This window comes from Echinops telfairi, unplaced genomic scaffold (genome assembly GCF_000313985.2).
Source record: "Echinops telfairi isolate 266 unplaced genomic scaffold, ASM31398v2 ScPeMD7_60;HRSCAF=208, whole genome shotgun sequence".
Classification (NCBI taxonomy): Eukaryota; Metazoa; Chordata; class Mammalia; order Afrosoricida; family Tenrecidae; genus Echinops; species Echinops telfairi.
This window is the reverse complement of record NW_022103958.1, coordinates 16188358-16208609: the sequence shown is the minus strand read 5'-3', so window position 1 is coordinate 16208609 and position 20252 is coordinate 16188358. Positions and strand designations below refer to the sequence as shown.

Sequence of the window (20252 nt, the reverse complement as noted above, 5' to 3'; positions counted from 1 at the left end):
TGGAGGGTAGAGGGAATGTGGGGTAGAAAGGGGGAACTGATTACAAGAATCTATGTATATCCTCCTCCCTGGGGAATGGAGAGCAGAGAAGAGGGCGGGAGGAGACCTTGGACAGTATAACATATGACAAAATAATAATAATTTATGAATTATGAAGGGTTTATGATGGAGGAGAGAGTGGCAAGGGAGAGGAGAAAATGAGCAGCCGATATTAAGGGCTCAAGTAGAAGGTAAATGTTTTGAGAATGATAATGGCAACAAATGTACATATATGCTTGACACAATGGATGTATGTATAGATTGTGATAAGAATTGTATGAGCTCCTGTACTTTAGAGAAACAAATCCATAGCAACTCATGTATAAGAGAGTTTTATGTAAAGAAAGTGTGCATCACGAAAACATCCCAACCCAATGCTGCCCAAGCCCACAAGTCCAACATTAACCCATTAACCCAACACCAGTCCACAGTCCTCCACCTCACAAAACAGAAGCAATGACGCTGACTGCAGGAGGAAAGCTGAGTCAGTGAAGGAATAAGCATCTCAGCACTAGCAGGGGTCTCCACACGGCTGCTCCAGCACCCAGGGCTGCATCGGGATAGGTCCATGTGGCTTCTCCTTGGGGATGTCTTATAGGAAGTCAATCTTGCAAGCTGAAGCAGGGAACTGCTAAGGCAGCTGCACCCTGGTGCAACCATCACAAAGCAAGAGACCCGAGAACAAGAAAGACGAAGCTCACCACCCATTTATCCCTCCACCTTTCAATTAGCCCCCTCGTGTTTATCGGCCAGGTTGGCACAATTAATTAACTCAACCCCCAATAAAATGATTAAAAAAAAAGAAAGAAAGAAAGAAAGAAAGAAAGAAAGAAAACCCATGGGAGCACAGTTCTGTGATGACACCATAGGTCCCCGTGCCTCAGAGGGTAGGTGACGGCCTTAGAAGGGTCTAGATAGAGATCAGTATTGACACACGAGGGTTTCCCACCTCACAAGATGCTTTGTTTGAGAAACAGCTTTTTCTTTTTCTTGACTTATGTCTTGGGCATTTTCCCTGGACACTGACTCGCCTTCACATGGGATAATAAATGACTGTATAATTGTCCTGTGTATAGCAGAGCCTCCCACTCACTGGATCAGTGGGGTAAACACCCATCAGGAGAGGGGCAATGATGCTTCGGCATCACTGGTTTTGACCAAGTACATTTTGGCTGCCGCAATGAGGCAGCTGTCTTGGTATCCTCTGCTCAGAGCAGGGAGTCCTTGACTTTGGGGCAATGCTAGTTCTCCCAGCACTGACTTGGGGGAAGACATTTGACCTCTGATGACAGCAATGCCACTGGCACAGAGGAAACGTTCATCTCTTTGATGAATGAATGAATGAGAGAAAGCAGGCTGGTGGTGCTGTCACTGCCCTCGTCCTTTTGCACAGTTCCTCACCACTGTGAGAGTGTGCTTTTAGGACCGTCTATGGCCGCCGCCGACAGGAGGGTGAAATCTGCCAACTCCCAAACATCCCGGATGCAGAGGACACGGGACCCTTAGGTACCTTTAACACGACTCCCAGGAGAACCTGCCATGGGTCCCACACTCGACCGCAGCTGTTCTCAACCTGTGGGTCACGACCCCTTTGGGGGTCGAACGACCCTTTCACAGGGGTCACCCAATTCATAACAGTAGCAAGATGACAGTGATGAAGTAGCAATGGAAATAATGTGGTTGGGGGGTCACCACCGCATGAGGAACTGTCTGAAAGGACCGCGGCAGGAGGAAGGTTGAGAACCACTGCCCTACTGTAAGTGAATACATTATGGTCTATCGGAAGAGACTGAGAAAACAAAGAACTGTGGTCAGCTGGCTCCATACCTGATCAAAACACCAGCTGTCAAGTGGAAGGCTAGAGCTGGAACAACCCCCCAAAAGAAAAGCACATTTACGATGTATCCACTCCTCCCTGATATTAGCGCCTCCACCAAGCACCTCATAGCACACAGGCCCTGCTCCGGGGTGACTATGTGTAATTAAGAGATATACAGAGTTTTTCCACTGTCCTCCCGTTTTATAAACCATCTGAGCACAAAGCGAGCCAGAGAGGAGCAATAGATCAGAGAGATGGGAACTGAACAGCTTGGATCCTCCCACATCTCCACCCACCTGCCTGCCTCCGCTTGTGCTGTCTGAGCTCCCATCGCGCTGTCCACCCAGCACCTCGCATTGGTGACAGCTGGGGGTCTGACCACTGACAGGCAGTCCGGGCAGAATGGACAGGACTGGATCAGGACTAGTGGAATGCCCACTTGAGCCCTTGGTGACTTTGTGTCTCTTTCTGAGCCTTTGGATCGGGACCTGAGAGCTGTTCTGTGATCAAGTGACCCTCACACCCAGCCTGGCTGGGTTCCCAACCTCAGCGACCTCTAGCCGCCCCTTCTTATAGGCCCTCTTGTGAATGAGATAAAGGTGGTTGGAGAGTCAGGGCCTCCATCACCCTCTTAGGGTATCAGAGGTGAGAAAACTTTTGATGGAGCCCCTAGGAATATGATTTTTAGGATCAGGGTATATTTTGAGGTGGGGGTGGAGGGTAGAGGCAAAATCAGTTCATCAAGTCCTTCTCCTCCTCCTCCTGCCCTCCAGTACATTTATCACGCTGTGATTCCTGAATGCTGCTCTAATCGGTCGGATCAGCACCCTCCAGGGGCCATCCGAGAACCTGGTCTACCTTAGCTCATTGTACCCTCACAAAGTAGGTCTTTTTTTCTTCATTGAGTAAATGGGAACTGAGGAACAGAGAGGGCAAGTAAATGGTCCCAGTCACAGAGCTTTCAGGGACAGGAAGAGAGATGAGGAGCCAACACTTTGCTCCTTCCAGCCTGCAACACGGACGCTCCAGAGCACATGCTGTGGACTTGTCAGGTTAAGAGAGGGAGTGCAGGATTGGCGTGGGAGGCAGGCTGGGGTATCAGACGGCCCACGTTCAGATCCCAGCTCCACCAGTCACCGGTGGCCCAGGGGCAGTCCTGGGACTCCCTGTGGAATGTGCGCGACTGCAGTTCTTCAAGGTTTGGACGAGGAATAGAAGAGCTAGTCTGATGGCTCGGAGGGCCATCGGGTTTCACACCTGTCTTTATGTGTAGCGTCATCCGTCGCACTCTAGGTCATAGCAAGAGCCCATTCAGAACCCATCCTAATAGGAACGTTTGCGGAAGACATTGTTGGCCTCTGAAATGACTTCCTGAGGCTGGCTGGTGGTCTTTTGCAGACCAGAATAATAGCAGACCCTCTTGCAGCACTTTCTACCTACAGGACACGGTTCTGGGTCCTTGCCCTACACGAAGGCATTTGATTCTCAGGACAATCCCGTAGTATAGCTACAATGAGTTCACCCATCTTATGGATGAGGAAACTGAGGTCCAGGGAGGTTAAATAACATGCCGAAGAGCATCGAGGTAGGAAGCAGAAGAGACAGGCCTCAAACCTGGTCAGTCTGGCTCCAAAGTCAGCATCCTTAGCCATCGTGCGTGCTCTGGCTCTCGGATGATCCACCATTCAAAGCGGCAACAACAGTAAGTGCAGATTGAGAGGTTGCTGTGAGTCAGGCATGGTACGGAGTGCTTCTCCTGTGTCATTCCACTCAGTCCTCACAATGGCATTGTGATCTCACGTTTTATAGGTCAAGAAACGGAGGCCCCCAAATATTAAGTTCCTTCACCAAGGCTACACGGTAAGTGGTAAATGACAGAGTGAGGACTATGTGTATGTGTGCATGTCAAAATCCCATGCGATCATAAGATAACTTTCATTAAAACCACCTGGGCTGTTGATGCCTGGACGCCAATCCAGACCTGTCCCCTCAGACTCCACTGGGTGAGGTCCAAGTCTCTGCCTTCCAAGCAAACGAGATGCTTTGAGAACCTTGTCCCTTTACTGTGCTATTCCATACTTCCAGAGGAACGTGGCAGCCAAGCTTATCCACCCCACCCCCACCCCCAGTGTCCTCTGAGGCTGTGCTTGTATTGGTTCTTGCTTCTTCCCTTGTTTAAAGATGAAAGATAATAACCCTGCCTTCTTACTGGTCTTGAGAGGGTCTTTGACCCACTGGAATTCACTCTGGCTTCGGGTTCCTGGAACCTGTCTCTCTCTATGCTGCTGGGAAACCACAATCGCGTTCCCATGCCTTCCCCACAACCCGCAAGAGGATACAGACAGACTGGTGGGATTGTAGTTACTACAATGTAGAAGAACATGGGCAGAAAGAGCTTTTGGATAAATAAAAAAACAACCGTATTTTTCAGGAATTATTGTTATTCTAAGGAACCCTGGTGGTACAACGATTAAGTGCTAGAATGCTAACCCAAACCTCGGTGACTTGAACTCACACCATCCAGTCTACAGGGGGTGGGAATCTGATGACCTGCTTTCGTAAAGATGACAGCCTAAGAAACGATGGGTGCTATGTAGTGGATGTCTGATGCGTTCCTAAGCCCTGAGCCGGCGGCAGCTCCAGGCAGGCTAGCCCTCATTACAGCTACCTCCTCCAGCTTGGCAAGTTAGGACGAGATGAAAGGGAGCCTGTTTTCGCCTGCCTGCTCAGCTTTATAGCTGGCCTTCTGGGTTCCTCCATTTCCTACACTTCTGATTCTCTTTCCTCGAGCTCCCCTCTTTGGACACCCCTAAACAGGACCTACCTCACTCCCTGCTGTTTCTCTTTAGAAACAGCAATTCTACATTGAGATAGTTACGGTTTATTGTGCCAACCTGGCCAATAAAAACATATGGGATTAACTGAAGGGTGGAGAGATAAATGGCTCAGTTAGCCTCGCCTTGCTTGTTCTCAGGTCTCTTGATCTCTGATGGTCAGACGGGTGCAGCTGCCTTAGCCAGTTTCCTGCTTCAGCTGGCAAGGTTCACTTCCTACAAGACATCCCTGAGAAGCCGCATGGGCAGTCCCAAGGCAGCCCCGGGTGCTGGAGCAGCCGCATGGGACCCCTGCCAGCGCTGAGATACTTACACACTCACTGATTCAGCTTTCCTCCTGCAGTTGGCATCATTGTGTGTGTTTTTGAAATTGTAGATCGGTGTTGGACTTACGGGCTTGGACAACACTGGGTTGGGATGCTTTCTTAATGTACACTTACCCTATTTATAAAACTCTCTCTTATATACATATGAGTTTCTGTGGATTTGTCTCTCTAGTCTACCCAGACTCACACACACACACACAGCCAAAAGAACAAAATCCAAACTCCTGCATCCTGGAGGAGTCCCCAGTTGCTATGATCTCTGACAACCGTAATGCGGGAAATTCTCGAAGGACAGCTGCTTCTGGCTTTTTTCAGATGTTTGGAATCTGAACTGAAGATAGATTTATATTAGCCTGGGTTACTGAAAAAAATAATTCCACAAAATAGTACACCTAAAAGTCTCTGGCGATAGAACTCCGCAAGTAGTATAGCAACCCAGGCAATGGAGTGGCCACAGGAAAACAATAAAACTTAAGCTGTGCCTTAAAAATTCAACCTGGATCAATTCAAGGACTCCATAGATGAGCCCACCTCCTCCCAATGTCCCACACTACACAACTTTCTCCCCAAAGCAGGGCATCAGGACCACACAGGGGACTGGGTCTGCTACCACCCCTTCTTGGTCAAGAGCTGCAAGCATCGGCATCGCTGTCTTCACATCCAGGTTCACTGATGTCAGGCAGGGGGCAGATTTTCCATCAACCACAGGCACCTGGCCAACAGCAGATGTCAAGTGCAGAGAGATGTGGAGGGAGGGTGACACATTTGTAGTGGTATGTCTGATGGGTCCCTAAACCCTGAGCAGGCGACAGCTCCAGGCAGGCTAGCCCTCATTATAGCTACCTCCTCCAGCTTGGCAAGTTAGAACGAGATGAAAGGGAGCCTGTTTTCACCTGCCTGCTCCATCCTTGACTCACAACAGGTGCAACGCCTCTTCTTCCGAATGTAAGCTACTAGGGGGCCCTCGGAGCCCTGGCACCACGTCACTGACCCAGAATCTTCCGTGCTGCAAGGCATGGATTCCTTGGTCCTTGCAGGAACCTTTCCCTGGGCCCTGTTTCAGATGTCGAGCCACCAAAACAATAGCATGTGGGAGACTAGAAGTGGGGTGTATGATAAAGCTAACGGAAAAAGCAAATCATGGGAGATTCACATGTGATGAATCACTGGAGAGTTTCGTTTCTGACACAGAGTCAGAGATGAATAGGACTGACCCTCCCGAAGCAAACTCCCTGCGGTGCTCCTTCCCAGCCCCCTTGGAAAAGCTGCAGCGGTGGCGGAAATAGAAGAAAGGAGGAGGAGATGACTAACTTTCTGAGGATTGGCCAAGCACAATCCTAAGCATTTTAAATGGATGATCTTATTTAATACCTGCAATAAATCTATGTCATAGATGCTATTGTTCTCAGCCTACAGATGAGAGGGGGATAAGGCTACGGTAGAAGGGTGATGTAGCGTGCCCAACACAAAAGCAGCCATGGTTTGAATCTACATTCCACAGCCTGCACACACATGCATCAGATGCACATCCACACTGGTATTCCTTGATGTGGCTGCAGACACAGCCTGCACACACATGCATCAGATGCACATCCACACTGGTATTCCCTGATGTGACTGCAGACACAGCCTGCACACACATGCATCAGATGCACATCCACACTGGTATTCCTTGATGTGGCTGCAGATGCAAACTCAGGCACATCTAAGAAACCTGCATCAAAGACGAGTCCCGTCAGTATAGTTTAGGTGGGAGCGAAATCTTTGCCCAGCACGTCACGGTGGGGCACTGGGTGGAACAGCTGGTTTTCTTCCTCGCCCCTTGCTGCTGTAGTCGCCCAATCAGCAGCAAGTCTGAGCTGAGAGAGAAGGCAGAAACCATGTTGCATGACAACAAGAATAATATTTAGCAGACGCGGGGTGGGGGAGGGTGTAGTTCCCAGAGCCAGCAAACAAAGGGTCAAAGAACAGCTCAAGTTCATGTGCTTTCTCTCTGGGATACAGCCCCATGATAAACAGTCCAGACCACTTCTGGGTTGTGCAAATCAGAGTTACAGTGACTGGGTTTCCTGAAAACTACTGGCCAACACAAGGGTCAAAACTAATCGATTTTTGCAACACACACTAGGAGAAGGGGGCCATCATTTGTGATGAACAAGCCTTGGTCATCACCTCTAGAGTCAAGAAACCAAAGCCCAAACCAAACTCATTGCCACAGACTCGGTGCTGACTCCTAGTGACCCCAGAGGTCAAGGTGGAGTAGCCCCTGTGGGTTTCAGACACAGTGAGTAGAAAGGAGTACAGGAGTAGAATGTCCAGCTTTCTTCTGCATGGTGGCTGGTGGCTCGATGGCTGACCCTGTGGTTTGCAGCCCGATGCATTACCACTACGCCATCCGAATGCCCAGAGATTCACCTTCTTTTGCAACGGGAGATAGCACGGCTGACACCGAGAGCGCAGCCTGACTGGTGTGACTAGACACTGTTATGAGTTGAATTGGGTGACCCCACAAAAAAATTTATGTTGAAGTCCTAAATCCTGTGCCTGTAAATACAATAGTTTAGACATAGGAATGTCCTTTTAAACTCTTCTTTGGAATGTCCTTTTGTTACGTGCAGTGTCAGGTGGGGCCTTAACCTAGTCATTTCTGCATGGTATCTTCTAGAAAGAGTAGACAAAGAAATAGATGAGGAACACCCGCAAGCACCCCTCTACCAGCCAAGACCATCAAGGATCGCCAGCTGCCACCAGCCGCTAGAAGGGGGGCTCCCAGGAATGATCAACCCACTCAAAACCTTCATTTGGACTTTTAGCCTGAATGGTACAAAAACCATTTTCATTTTTCTTTCAGGCCTCCCACTTGTGGTATCATTTTGTGGTGGCAGCACTTGGCCTCTAAGACCGAAGCTAGGTCATGGCTCTCCTCAAGCCCACCCCACCCCTAGACTTGCCACGGCACTCTGCGCGCTCCTTCATCAGAGCGGCTCCTCAGTGTGCCCCTTGAGCCCCAGACCAACCACACGGCTTCAAGGCACGTGGATACAGGAGGTGCCCATGAAGCTTGCAGGTCAGCGGACACCGGGAAAGGGTTGTCCTTAGGACAACAGGGATAGGGCGTCAGCACCAGAGTTCTCTCCCCATCTCTGCCAGTGCTAAGTGGCTGGGGGGTCCGACTTCCTGCCTGCACCCCAGCCGAAGTCTGAAGGGAAGACACTTGTTTTGCAGATTTGCAAACTCCCTTCCTATCCTTTTCCTCTGGAATGGTGAAACAATCCATGATGTTTTATTCATTACGGGCCGGAGACCAGGGTTTTCCAAGCTGTGTTCCACGGAGCATGGATTCTGCTGGAAGGTGGAAGGTACTGTGTGGACAGGAAGTTCTGTGGTCGACGCACTCTGCGCCATGCCAATCCCAGTTTTCTTTGTTGCAGGACTTTGCAGCGATCAGCGTCCGCCCAGTGCCTGCTGAACCGCCACAGCCCTGGACTGTTCCGTCCACCACACGTTCCTGGTTTCGTTTGCTGCTAAAGAGCTCTCAGAACTAGGATTCCGTGAGACCCTGTTTGGGGAACGACAGGCTGGGCCACCAGCTCTCCCAGTAGCTTGTGAGTACCTCAAGGAAAGTGTCGTTGCCGTATTCATCAGTGTCTCCTCAGCACCTATGATCACACCGGGCACCTGGTAAGGTGTGCTGACAAAAGACATCCATCTGAGCGCGGTGAGGCACGTGGGAGTCCCGCGGGTCTCAAGGCAAAGACTATTTGTGGCAAAGGCTGATGTTAGAAATGTCTCTTGCCGTGATCTGTGGAATCTGTATTGTGCAGTCGAAGGAAATCCACTGGGCCTATAATTGAACATTTTTGGAGTTTGTACCTCATTTCCATAAAGTTTTGGGGAGCTCGCTCATTTTATTATTCCAGGGGGTTGGCCTGGGAGTCGGGGGCAGGGCGGGGGAGCGGGCTTAAACAGAATGAAGGCGAATAGACATTAGACAGCAGGCCTGGCCCCAGTGGAAGGCAGGAAGGCAGAGCTAGAAGACTTGGAATAGAGATTCTTTGCTACCCCGTCAAGATGCCACCCCCTCCTACTTGCCTCCAGGACAGCCAAGGGCATGATGGGACCAGGAAATAGGCGTTACTAGCTCGAAGTTGAGCTCAGGCAATTGGTCGGAGGGGGTCGCAGGTGTTCTCCACCAATGACCCCTTCCCTCTTTGACTCCCGAGGAAAGGTTCCATGACGCTGAGGAATAATTCGCTCCCTTCAAAGGAATCTTAGGAAGTAAGGGGAACAGGATTATAAAAACATTGATCCTTCTGTTCCTTAGCATCCTTCAGCAACTTACCTGATCTAGTAAACTGGGCCAATTTCTCCCCTCCATCCATTGGTTTTCCATTAGACCAGGTGGTTTTGACTTTGGGTTTTTAACTGACCATGGATTTCATTTCTAAAGACAATTGCTGTGTCTCCCACAAGCTGAACATGACTGAGTGCGTTCCTTATTCTATTCTGGCAGCAGCCGCCCTGGTTTTCCAATCACCAAACACGTTGGCCAGACTTCTACTTACAGTCACTTACTGCCAAACCACGACTCACCCATTTCAGACAGCCAGGACCTCAGCGAGGGCAGAGTAAAGACACCCAGGCTGCAAGAATAAAAATCATTCAACTAACTCTGGAGACAGGCCCCAAACACCAAATCCACTGTCTCCGAGTCAATTCTGACTCCTGGCAACCCTAGATAAGGGTTCAGAGGCTGTACACCTTTACATTTTGAACGTACCATAGACTCCCTAAAGAATAAACCAATCTGTCTTAGAAGAAGTGCAGCCAGAAAGCTCCTTAGAGACAAAAATGGCGAGACTTCATCCCACCTCCTTTGGACATGTTGTCAGGAGAGATCAGTCCCTGGAGAAGGTCATCATGTTTGGTAAGGTAGAAACAAACAAACAAACAAACCCCAATCCAAACATACTGCCATCGAGTCAATGTGGACTCATAGCGACCCCCTATGGATTTCTGAGTCTGTAATTGTTTATGAGAGTAGAAAGCCCCGTCTTTTTCCCTTCAAACTGCTGCTGGTTTCGAACTGCTGACCATGTGAATTGGAGCCCAATGTGTAACCGCTGTACCACCAGGAATCCTGCGATTAAAGTGGAGGGGCAGCAAAGAAGAGGAACACGCTTGACAAGCTAGATTGACACAGTGGCTCCAACGGACTCAAACATAAAGAACAATTGTGCGGGTGGGCCGGACAGGGCCGTGTTGCCTTCTATTGTACACAGGGTTTCTAAGCGTCAGAACCTAACAACAAAGCTTTATGTGAGCAGACAAACTCGTCTTTCTCCCACAGAGCAGCTGGTGAGTCTGAACCGCTAACCTGGCATCTAGCAGTCCCAAGCTTCCCCCAGGGTCACCAGCACTCTACGAGAGACGGAAGATGGTGTCTTCATCTGCTGCTCAGATAAGATGTCCATTTCCATGAAGCCAGTTGAGCTAAGACTTAGAACATCATCGTCTAGCAGACGACGAATCCCCATTCAAAACCCATCTTGGTACCGATGGAAGAAGATAGCGTCTCCTTCCCCTGGATCCATCAACTGTGAGGCCAACAAAGAGAAACAAAATGCTTTCGCTGTTCATCCCAGGCCTTGGAGTGTCCAAGGAATAACCAGATTTTTAAAAAAATTACTACTGGCATAATCATGACCACCCTCTTTATCTTACTTTTATCTTGTATTTTCTTGGCCATAATACAACCAACAGGTCTACCATACAAATATTGCTAATTGTGGGAACTTTATGTAATGTTTCAGGGATGTGTATGGTGCCAGGCTGTCTAGGTTTAAAACACAGACATCCAGCTAGGTGATTTCATCTTGAAGCAATTTCTGCTTAAGTTCCTCAAGGTGGACAGGAGGTTAGTAACAATAGCTCTTATCTCCTTCGTGTGCTGTAAGGATTAAACAAACACATGTAAAACATATAGAGCGTCGCCTCCTTGTCCGTGTCTTGTTTTCTGGTGGTTCAGTGGTTCAGTGAGGCCAGAGGCTATGCCAGCTGGTATTTTGAATACTAGCAGGATCACTCAACTTTCATAAACACTCACTTGGATTACAAACCAGGCTTCGGCATGAATTCTTTATCGTGCGAAGCCAAGAACTGAAGGATTACCCACTCAAGAAACCTCATGCACCCATGTCACCAGGTGCTGTTTGTCTGCAGCTTGTTAATCCAGATATAATGCCCAGCCTAGTCTTCAGTTTCCACCAAGAGCTCACAGGCTGGGGCATTCGTGAGAGGAAAGCATTTTGCCAATGTGTTGAAGATCAGAGGGAGAAGGAGAATTATGTTCCACAAAGTATGTTAGATGTTTCTGCTTTCAAGAGTCCATTCAGCCATTCAATCCTTAAGCTGAATTTCCCCTCACTCCGCACTTAGCCTTCCACCCCCTCTCTCTCTCTCCCTCCCTCTTTGTTTCTGGTCCCACCGTCTCAGGCAGCAGAGGTCCAAACCTCCAGTGCAAGCAGGGACCAGCAAGTAGCAATCATGTGGGCTCAGAGGTGGGATGTCTGACCTTGGAGAGGACACGGCCTCACCAAAGGCATTCACATTTAAACAGTGACTTACTGAAGGTGCCTTACTACATACATTCACAGGCGTTTGGGCCCAAAGGCTGCCAGCCCGCAGAACTTCAGCTTTACTCTCTCCCTCCTGGCCACAGCCAGCCACCAGTGGACCGACAGTGGCCATAACATGGGGGCAAGCAAGGACTCTCCCTCCCCTTCTCCTGTGTATCCTGAAGCCACATCACCGTTAGGCTTGTATCCAGAGTCGATCAGTGTACCCAATGGATGAGCCTAACTCAGCTAGATAACAGGTGAGCTTGGGCTGAAGAACTGGATACTCCAGGCTCACCCTGGGTTCCACTAATCTACCTGCAGAGCCTCAAGGAGGTCACAGAAGCTCTCGGAGCCCCATCTGCAAAATGGTAAGATGAGCACCCACCTCACTGGAGTGTGCTCTCCAGGCAATTTCAATCAGGCTGTGAATCCAAAGGTTGGAGGTTCTATCCCACCCAGCAACTCCACAGGAGAAAGACCTCCACTTCGGCTCCTGTGAGGATTACAGCCAAGAGAGAAGCCTGTGGGGGTCACTCAAAGTCCAGACTGGCCCAGCAGCAGCTAACAACCTCTTCTGGGGGCTGAGAGTGAACGTGTGTCAAGGATTTAGGTCAGTGACGAAAAGCCAGCTTGATTCTTCAGCTCATTGTTCCTCTGCAATGGAGGGACTCGGACTAAATGGCCCCCAAAGTCCCTCCCAGCTTCAACAATCCATGATTCCATCAGCAAATTATTTTCCCCTTGGAGAAGCCAGAAGCTCTCCAAGTATATATTAGGGGAACTCACTCTCCGTGGCCACCGCAAAACCCCGCCTCTGCCAAGGAGGCACAACTTTCACAGCCCCTCCTTGGATTTTCCAGCACGCCCCACGGAAGCCGCACAGCTCCGCTTTCTTGCTCCCCTGACCCGACCCTCCTGCTCTGCCTTCCTCAGCTGGCTGCTCCTGCCACTGAAGGAACTGCGCTTCAAACCAGCTCCCCCATCGCATTCCTGTGCCTTCCCCAGGAGCCAATGTCTGCTGGAAGCGAGACTTGTGAAGTCATCCATATTAAAGTCTCATTCCCCAGAGCCACGCGTTTTAAATGAGGGTTTCCTCCCCAGCGGAATCAGGCTGGCAGGGCTCCTGCCATAGGGGAGGTCAGGAGAGTTGGCTTTCTCCCCTCACGTGTTGTGTATGTGGGCTTCTCCTTTGGCCTTGGGTTTAGATTCCTGTCCTAGAGCATGTCTCCCCTGATGCCGAACACAACAAGCTCCTGTGGCATCCCACTGGCTGTTTAGATGCCATCTGATCCTTTCTTCTCTCTAAGTAGTAAGACAGAAGAAATACGTGTCCATGCTTTCCTCGACAAAGCTAGACGGAATTCCAGGAGAGCTAGAAGAACTGCCCCCACCCCCCCACGCTCATCCCCTCCACTCTGTTCCCTTGGTTCCCTCTGCACACGAAGCCAAACAACTGAAATCGCTCTGCTCATCTACAAGGCTGATGTCTACATCTGGCACACCAGGCATCTGGTTAAAACGGAGATTCCGATTCAGTAGATTGGACGTGGAAAAGCAAACTCTCAGCAAGGAGTCCAGATAGAAAAATGAGTCGGTCCAAAGTCCGGTGCTAAACACACTGAGACCCTCTCTGGTTTGGTGGGCAGTTGTGGCAGCCAACACTTTGCACGCCCTGCCTGAAGTGTTTCCCCAGCAGTGCACGGTACAAAGAGATCCTCCAGGTGGCCTCAGTGGATGGTTGGGATCCTGAGCCAGTCAAAAGAGGCAGTTGAGCTGTTTTGTCTTGCTTCATGTTAACTCTTATGGGTTTGAACCTCCTCACGTGTCATGGTATACAGAGCATGCAGGGCGTGGTCCATGCAGCCATCAGGAGGAAGCTAGTCCTTGGACACTGGTGCTTGTGGAAGGGTTCAGGGTCTTCTGGAGGTGGGCGAAGGCCACCTGCCTCTGGAGAGGTGGCTCTGAAAGGCAGAGCTGGAACAGGGAAGGCCGAGGACTTCATGCAAGGCCACCAACGTGGCTACTGGGGCAGGTGTGTGGGCTTATAAGGTCACAGGCCAGCGACCTGTTAACTAGATGCCATCAAGTTGATCCTGACCCCCTTGACCTCCGTGTATCAGCATGGAATGGTGTTCCACGGGGTTTTCAGTGAGTGGTTTCTCAGAAGTAGACACTCCAGGACCCCTCTAGGTGGGCCCAGACCTTACTCAGCAGCCGAGCACAAGAATCCTTTATACCACCCAGAAGGCAAGCTGTTTGTAGATGCAGAGTGTTGGCCCAAAGGGGCAGGTTTCATGTGTCCTAGCTTTGTGTTGCTCATAAAGAAATGTGACCTTAGGCTGTGGCCCCCTCCTAGACAACCGGATATTGCATTTAGAATTCTCATCCTCTCAGTACCCTGTTGTATTCTCAGCCACTTAGCAGAGCCTTGTCGAGATGGAGCAAGCCCGACTCAGACAGAGTAGAGGTGACAGGTAGCCCACAAAAGGGAAAGCAGTAAGCCCCATGCATACTCTGCCCTGCCCCAAACTGACCAGATCTGTCCACACTGCGCATGGCTGCCCATACTTTTACCCCAGAAAGGCTCCTCTCACTTCCTGATGCCTCACCCCTCCAACAAAAGAGACAGACAGACGCTAACACGTCCCCTCTTCCCTGGGCGCCAGCGAGCAATTGCAAGACAGGCCATCACCTTGTTCTGTCCTCAGCTGGGTCAGAGGCTCCCAGGACCATCCCAGCCTTATCTGGCCTGAGGTGGGGGTTGGGGAGTGGGAGGCTTTCCATGGGGTTGGTGGCTCTAAAAGTGGCATGTGAAACAGAAAACAAAAAACAAAGCCAGCGCTCTCTCCAGACAAACACTGTGCATCCCAGAACCAGCGTGCACGTTTCCCCGGGCATCTTGCCCATCCTTATCAAGGTAGGGACGCAGGCTGCGTGGGAGGGGGCCCTGTGCTGGGGTCTGCGCTAAAGAGTCCCAGCAACACTCATGACCAGGGACAGAGAGCGAGTGCTGGTTTTGCTTACTGCAAGCCCTTTCTTCCCGCCCTGCTCACCTCACCTCGGAGGGAGGGAGCACTCTCCAAGGGAAACTTCGCATCTGACAAGTTCAAGTGGAGAACTCAGCACGGACTTGATTCCTCTAGGGTAGGCGATTGTGCGCTTTAAAGATAAATGAATCGAAAAGAACTAGTAAAACCCGTCGTCCGGCTGAGCTTCAGGAGTGGAGAGGACAAACCCAATCTCAGGGCGGGTGTGGGTGTTAGGCAGTCCGGCACCGCCCCTCACCCGCACCCCAACTCCTCCCACGAACCCACAAGAAGCCCCCTCCCCACCACCACTCCTCCCAGCCAGCGCACTCCTGAATCACCCCACGGAGAGCCGCTGCTCCCTCCCAGACCCGGGAAGGGGGTCCCCCTCCGGGTCCTGACCGCCACCCACAGTACCTCTGGGCCAGGACGCGATGAGAAGGAGCTGCAGGAAAGAGACCCCCAGCTGCGCCCACCAGCCCAGCTCCATCTTCCCCGCAGCGGTGCCGCCCCAGCGACTGCTGGCGCAGGAGGGACCGCGGGTGGGAGGCGAGGCAGCGGGCGGCTCTTACAGGGACCTCCCCAAGCCCAGCTGAGCGGGAGCTCAGGTTTCAGCCACACGCTCTCCCATCCTCACCCGAGGGGAACCACCTTCGGCCCAGGGACGTCAGCCCAAACCTCTGCTCCTGGCCGCCTTAACCCTTGCAGGGGCCTGGGAAGGTGTGGCAGTGCCAGGACAGGGAGTGGCTGCTGGCTGGAAGGGGGGTGAGAGGGGGGGTGGAGCGGGCAAGCCTGACTCTGTCTGCCTGGCTGGGTCACCGGATGGGCACGGGACAAACCTTGGATGGACAGGGCAGGTGAGGCCCGCTGGTCCTCACCCCACCACTTCCAGGCCTGGGCTGGGAGCTTCTGGTCCCAGGAACCTAATGAAAAGAGTGCAGAGAGAGGGCACAAGGCCAGAGGGGTGAAAAGAGACAGGGAATGGACCCCCACTTTCTCACCCAACCCTCCAACTTTAGCCCCAAGCTCTCCTTCCCCTTATGGTTGCCACAGGACTTTGGTGTGGAAAACTTTGCCTCTGTAACTATGTTGTTGTTGTTGTTGTTAAAAGCCCTCGCAGCATTCTGACTCCCAGCACCCCATGTAACAGGAGAATTGCCGCATAGGGTTTTCTAGGCTGTTGCTTGACCAAGGCATAGGCCGGGGCTCAATAACTAATGTTCGGGTTAGCAACCGAGGGCTTCCTGGGTGCCCACCAGGGCTCCTTTCTGTAACTCTGTGGTTGTTCGTTGTGCCTTGAAGCTTCCCGCAGTTCTACATACCGCAGAATGAAATGATGCCCAGTCCATGGCTGCCCTCCCAACGGTGCTCTGTTTGAGCCCACTACCGCCACTGTGCCAATCCATCTTGTTCACCATCTCCTGCTTCAGGCAGTTGGGAAAAGGCCTCTTCTTCCTGCTGGCCCATGACACGGAGTCCACCAGCAGCAATGACTCCCGAGAGCCTGCTCATGCTCCTCAGGGTACAAGGCTCCAGGGCGGAAGGACCTATAGGCCACTGACTCTGTTGTAGGAAGGGTAGTGTAGAGACAAACACCCAGGGCCATCCAGAAGTGAGGAAGAAGCCGTGTTTGTTTGTTGAATGCCTGATATTTGCTCTACGAGAAAACAGTTGTCATGTCTTAGCACTCTCCCCTAGCCAATGGTCTAGGCCAGTGGTTCTCAACCTGCGGGTCCAGACCCCTTTGGGGGTTACACAACCCTTTCACAGGGGTCGCCCAATTCATAACAGTAGCAAAATTACAGTGAAGTAGCAACGAAAATAATTTTATGGTTGGGGGGGTCACCGCAACATGAGGAACTGTATTAAAGGGTCACAGCATGTAGGTGCTTTACACACATTCATTCCTCATACAAAACCCATCATTTCCACTCTCCAAATAGAGAAACCAATTCCTTGACAGTTCCATTGGGAAATTCATCCAAGCTAACACAGTAAGTGGCAAAATCAAGGTTTGAGCCCAGAATCGGCATTCTTAACCAGGACAATATTGCTTTAAAATAACCCTTGCAGAGGGGTCTCGGGGAGGAGATGAGCCAGTCAGGGTGCAATGTAACAATGATGATAAATACAACCTTCCTCTAGTTCCTAAAGGTTTCCTCCCCGCTCCCACTACCATGACTTGAATTCTATCTTGCAAGACTGGCTAGACCAGAGGAGGTATACTGGTACAGATAGGAACTGAAAATACAGGGAATCCAGGACGGATGAGCCCTATAGGACCAGTGGTGTGAGTGGCAAAACAGGGAGGGTAAAGGGAGAATGGGTAGGAAAGAGGGAACCGATTACATGGAACTGTGTGTGACCTCCTCCCTGGGGGACAGACAACCAAAAAGTGGATGAAGGGAGACGTCGGACAGGGCAAGATATGACAAAATACCCATTTATAAACTATCAAGGGCTCATGCGGGAGGGGGGAGCGGGGAGGGAGGGGGAAAATGAGGACCTAATGTCGGGGGTTTAAATGGAGAGAAAATGTTTTGAGAAACGATGTACAAATGCGCTTTACACAATTGATGTGTGTATGGATTGAGATAACAGTTGTATGAGCCCCTAATAAAATGTTAAAAAAGAGAAATAAAATAAAATAAAATAACCCTTTTTTATGGGAGGGAGGTGTAAATCCATACACACACATTCACACACAAACTGGGCTTTTAAACGTTCATGGGAAAATTTCATTATCTTTTTGTCCAATTTTCCCACAAGCTTTTAGATGGCCTTCCAGGATTTTAGTTAGCCATGAGGGTCCCAATGTGCAAGATGCGGTGGTTGTTATTGGGAGCCACTGCATCCGTTCTGGCGTGTAGGGATCCATCTGACAGAGTAGAGCTGTCCTGTTCTTGGCTGTGCTCCTACAGAGGCAGATCGCAAGTCTGTATGATGGAGCTGTCGGATGGGTTTGAACTACCCACCTTTACGTTAACCAAGCGCTTGAACACCAGGACTCCTTACAATGGTAGTCTTGTTTGCGCATTCCAGAGGCAGAAACCCAGGGTCAGAGATAAGTGACTTACTCGAGGTCAGTCAGTGGGATGCAGCTGGACAAGACTCACATCCAGGGAATTCAGGCCAGACTTGGTCCCAATTGAAACTCTCATGTTAAGATCCAAGTAAAGTTGGGAGAAATGGGGTCGGAGCAGGTGGGGAGGCTTCTTGGAGCAGTAAGACTTGCCCTGTAGTCTGAGAAAGAGAGAGGGAAAATCTCAATCCACTGAGGAAGGTGAAGCATCCTGTCAATGAGGAAAAACTGAATTTGACCAGTGACGTTGGAAATTGTGTGAACTTATTTGCTGATACTTATAACATCAGGAGAAAGTGAGACTGTTTGCTTCCATAGGCTCCCAGGAACTCGGTGCGGTACTTGTGCTCTGCTCTACAGGCTTGGTTTAGGTACCATCATTTATATTTGTGCTTTTCCCTCAAAAGATCGATGGCAATGGATCGCATTAACATGCATTTTAAAGTGTTCTTGATTTGTGTGTGTGTGTGTGTGTACATTGTAGCAAAATACTATGCAAAAGGATGGGCAATACATTTCAGTTTGGGTGGGGCAGAGAGCAGGAAAAGTTTAAGTGTGGCAAACTGGAAAGCCAAGTCACGCAGTTTAGATTTTAGGGGCAGTGGAGGCTTCAAAAAGTTTGCGTGAAAATGGAATGAAAAGCAAAGGGGAATTTCCTATGAACTTTTTGAAGGGAGTAAAGATGAGACTTACTACTCCCATCCAGAGTTACTGTCTTGGAAACCCACAGGGGCAGTTCTACCCTGTCCAAGAGGGTCGCTATGTGTCAGAACTGACTTCATAGCAGTGAGTTTGGTTTGGCTCCTGCAGAAAGAGTAACCCAATATGTGCAAAGGGCCCTAAAGGACAGTGCCCCATGGCTTCTAAAGATCAATACCAAAATTTCAACGAAGAGAAAAGTTGTGCCCCCCAAACAGCCTTGGACATTCTCATTGCAGTCCCAGGAGGCTATGGTCTCGTGATAGGACGGATATTACCCTCGGGTAATCATGTTCTGCTTCCTGGGCTGGTTCTTCTCCACTCTTCCACTAGGAGTCAAGCAAAGGAGTAGGTGCATGTATAGTTCTTTTTCTGACCCTATTCTTGCTTTATGTCAGCGTTTCCCAAAGTGGGCAATACCGCCCCTACAGCACACTAGATTGATTCAGAGGGTGCTGCAAAAGCAGATGCCTGTATTTTATCTTGGATTATGGGCTATAATACAAAGGTTTTTAATTTCGGGGGGGTGAGGGGCTGATTTTCTATTCTCTTTTTGTCTAAAAAGGCAGCAATAAACCAAGTAAGCTGGGTAACCTATGCTCCATGGCATTATCCAAGAAAATTGGGAAAATGTGCAGGCTTCTGTCCTTTATAGTCCATGTGTCCTTGAATTACAGGGGGGAACCTGTTCTTGACTTCCATAGGTGTATCTGTAAACTTCACTTTTTCAAAATATGCTTTTGCTCTGTAACTGAACTGAAAAATTGTACAGTGAGCACAGGCAAAAATTTGGACCACAATTTAAGCAGCTAGCTCAAGAGGGACAAGTCATCGAACTCCTGCGGGGGCAGAACACAAAGTGAATTAAGTGCCACAGGAGGCAAGAGGGAGTAATGGCCCAATATAATAATAGTAATAATAGCAATTATACTGGTGCTCTATTCCAACAGACCCCCATGTGAATCAAAGCTCTCCTTCCTGTTGGCCCTATGCGCTTCGGCAACTTTTTTGAACCCTGAGAGTCTCAGTTTCTTTAAAAATAAAAAAAAGAGGTAATTGCTACCTTAAAAACTTAATGAAAAGATTAAAATAAGGCTGTTATATACAACAAGAGCCAAGTTAGCATTGAATACTAAAATAACTATCTATGACTCTCTTCTCAGAGTTATATTTAAACATATATATATAATTTCTTTACATTCCAAACACTCTCTGTGGTCCAATTGCTGCTGACACACAGGGACCCTGTGCGACAGGGTAGAACTGCCCCGTGATTTGCCCTGACTAACTCTTCATGGGAGTATAAAGCCTAATTTTCCTCCCATGGAGGGGCTGGCAGTTTCAAACTGCTGGGCTTGCAGTTATCAGCCCAATGCATACCCACTATGCCGCCAAGGGCCCCTTCCTTTAAATTAGTGTTTCTTAAAGTGGGTGATACTACCCTCCGATGAGTGCTGGAATGACCCCAGAGGGAGTAGATATAGCAAAAGCAGATACTTATACCTTATCTTAGATTATAGGCTACAGTACAAAAATTTCGAATTGCCAGTGGGGAGCTGCGTAATTTTTTTCTCTGAAAAGGTCAATGTAGGCCAAATATGTTTGGGAACCTATGTTTTAAACATTTAAGTAGACCCATGTATCACAAATCTGGTCATGTAAGTTTTGTTCTTATATCGCTTTGAAACAACAGAAGATATTGCCTTGTATGAAGGGGACCTGTGATTGCAATGAAGTTACTCGTGGTTCTTCTATACATTTCTCTCTAACGCCCACCAAATGACTGGATGGGACCATGCAAACAAGG

The 20252-nt window shown here is 49.7% G+C and overlaps 1 protein-coding gene across 1 annotated transcript in view; it reads right to left on the bottom strand.

The window, feature by feature from the left end:
* PAMR1 (peptidase domain containing associated with muscle regeneration 1) overlaps positions 1-15150 on the bottom strand; it is a 97510-nt gene extending 82360 nt beyond the window's left edge. Inside the window, exon 1 of the mRNA XM_045291007.1 lies at positions 15082-15150. The gene's annotated coding sequence lies outside the window, so the exon portion shown is untranslated. The remainder of the gene's footprint in view (positions 1-15081) is intronic.
* Positions 15151-20252: the final 5102 nt, after the last annotated feature.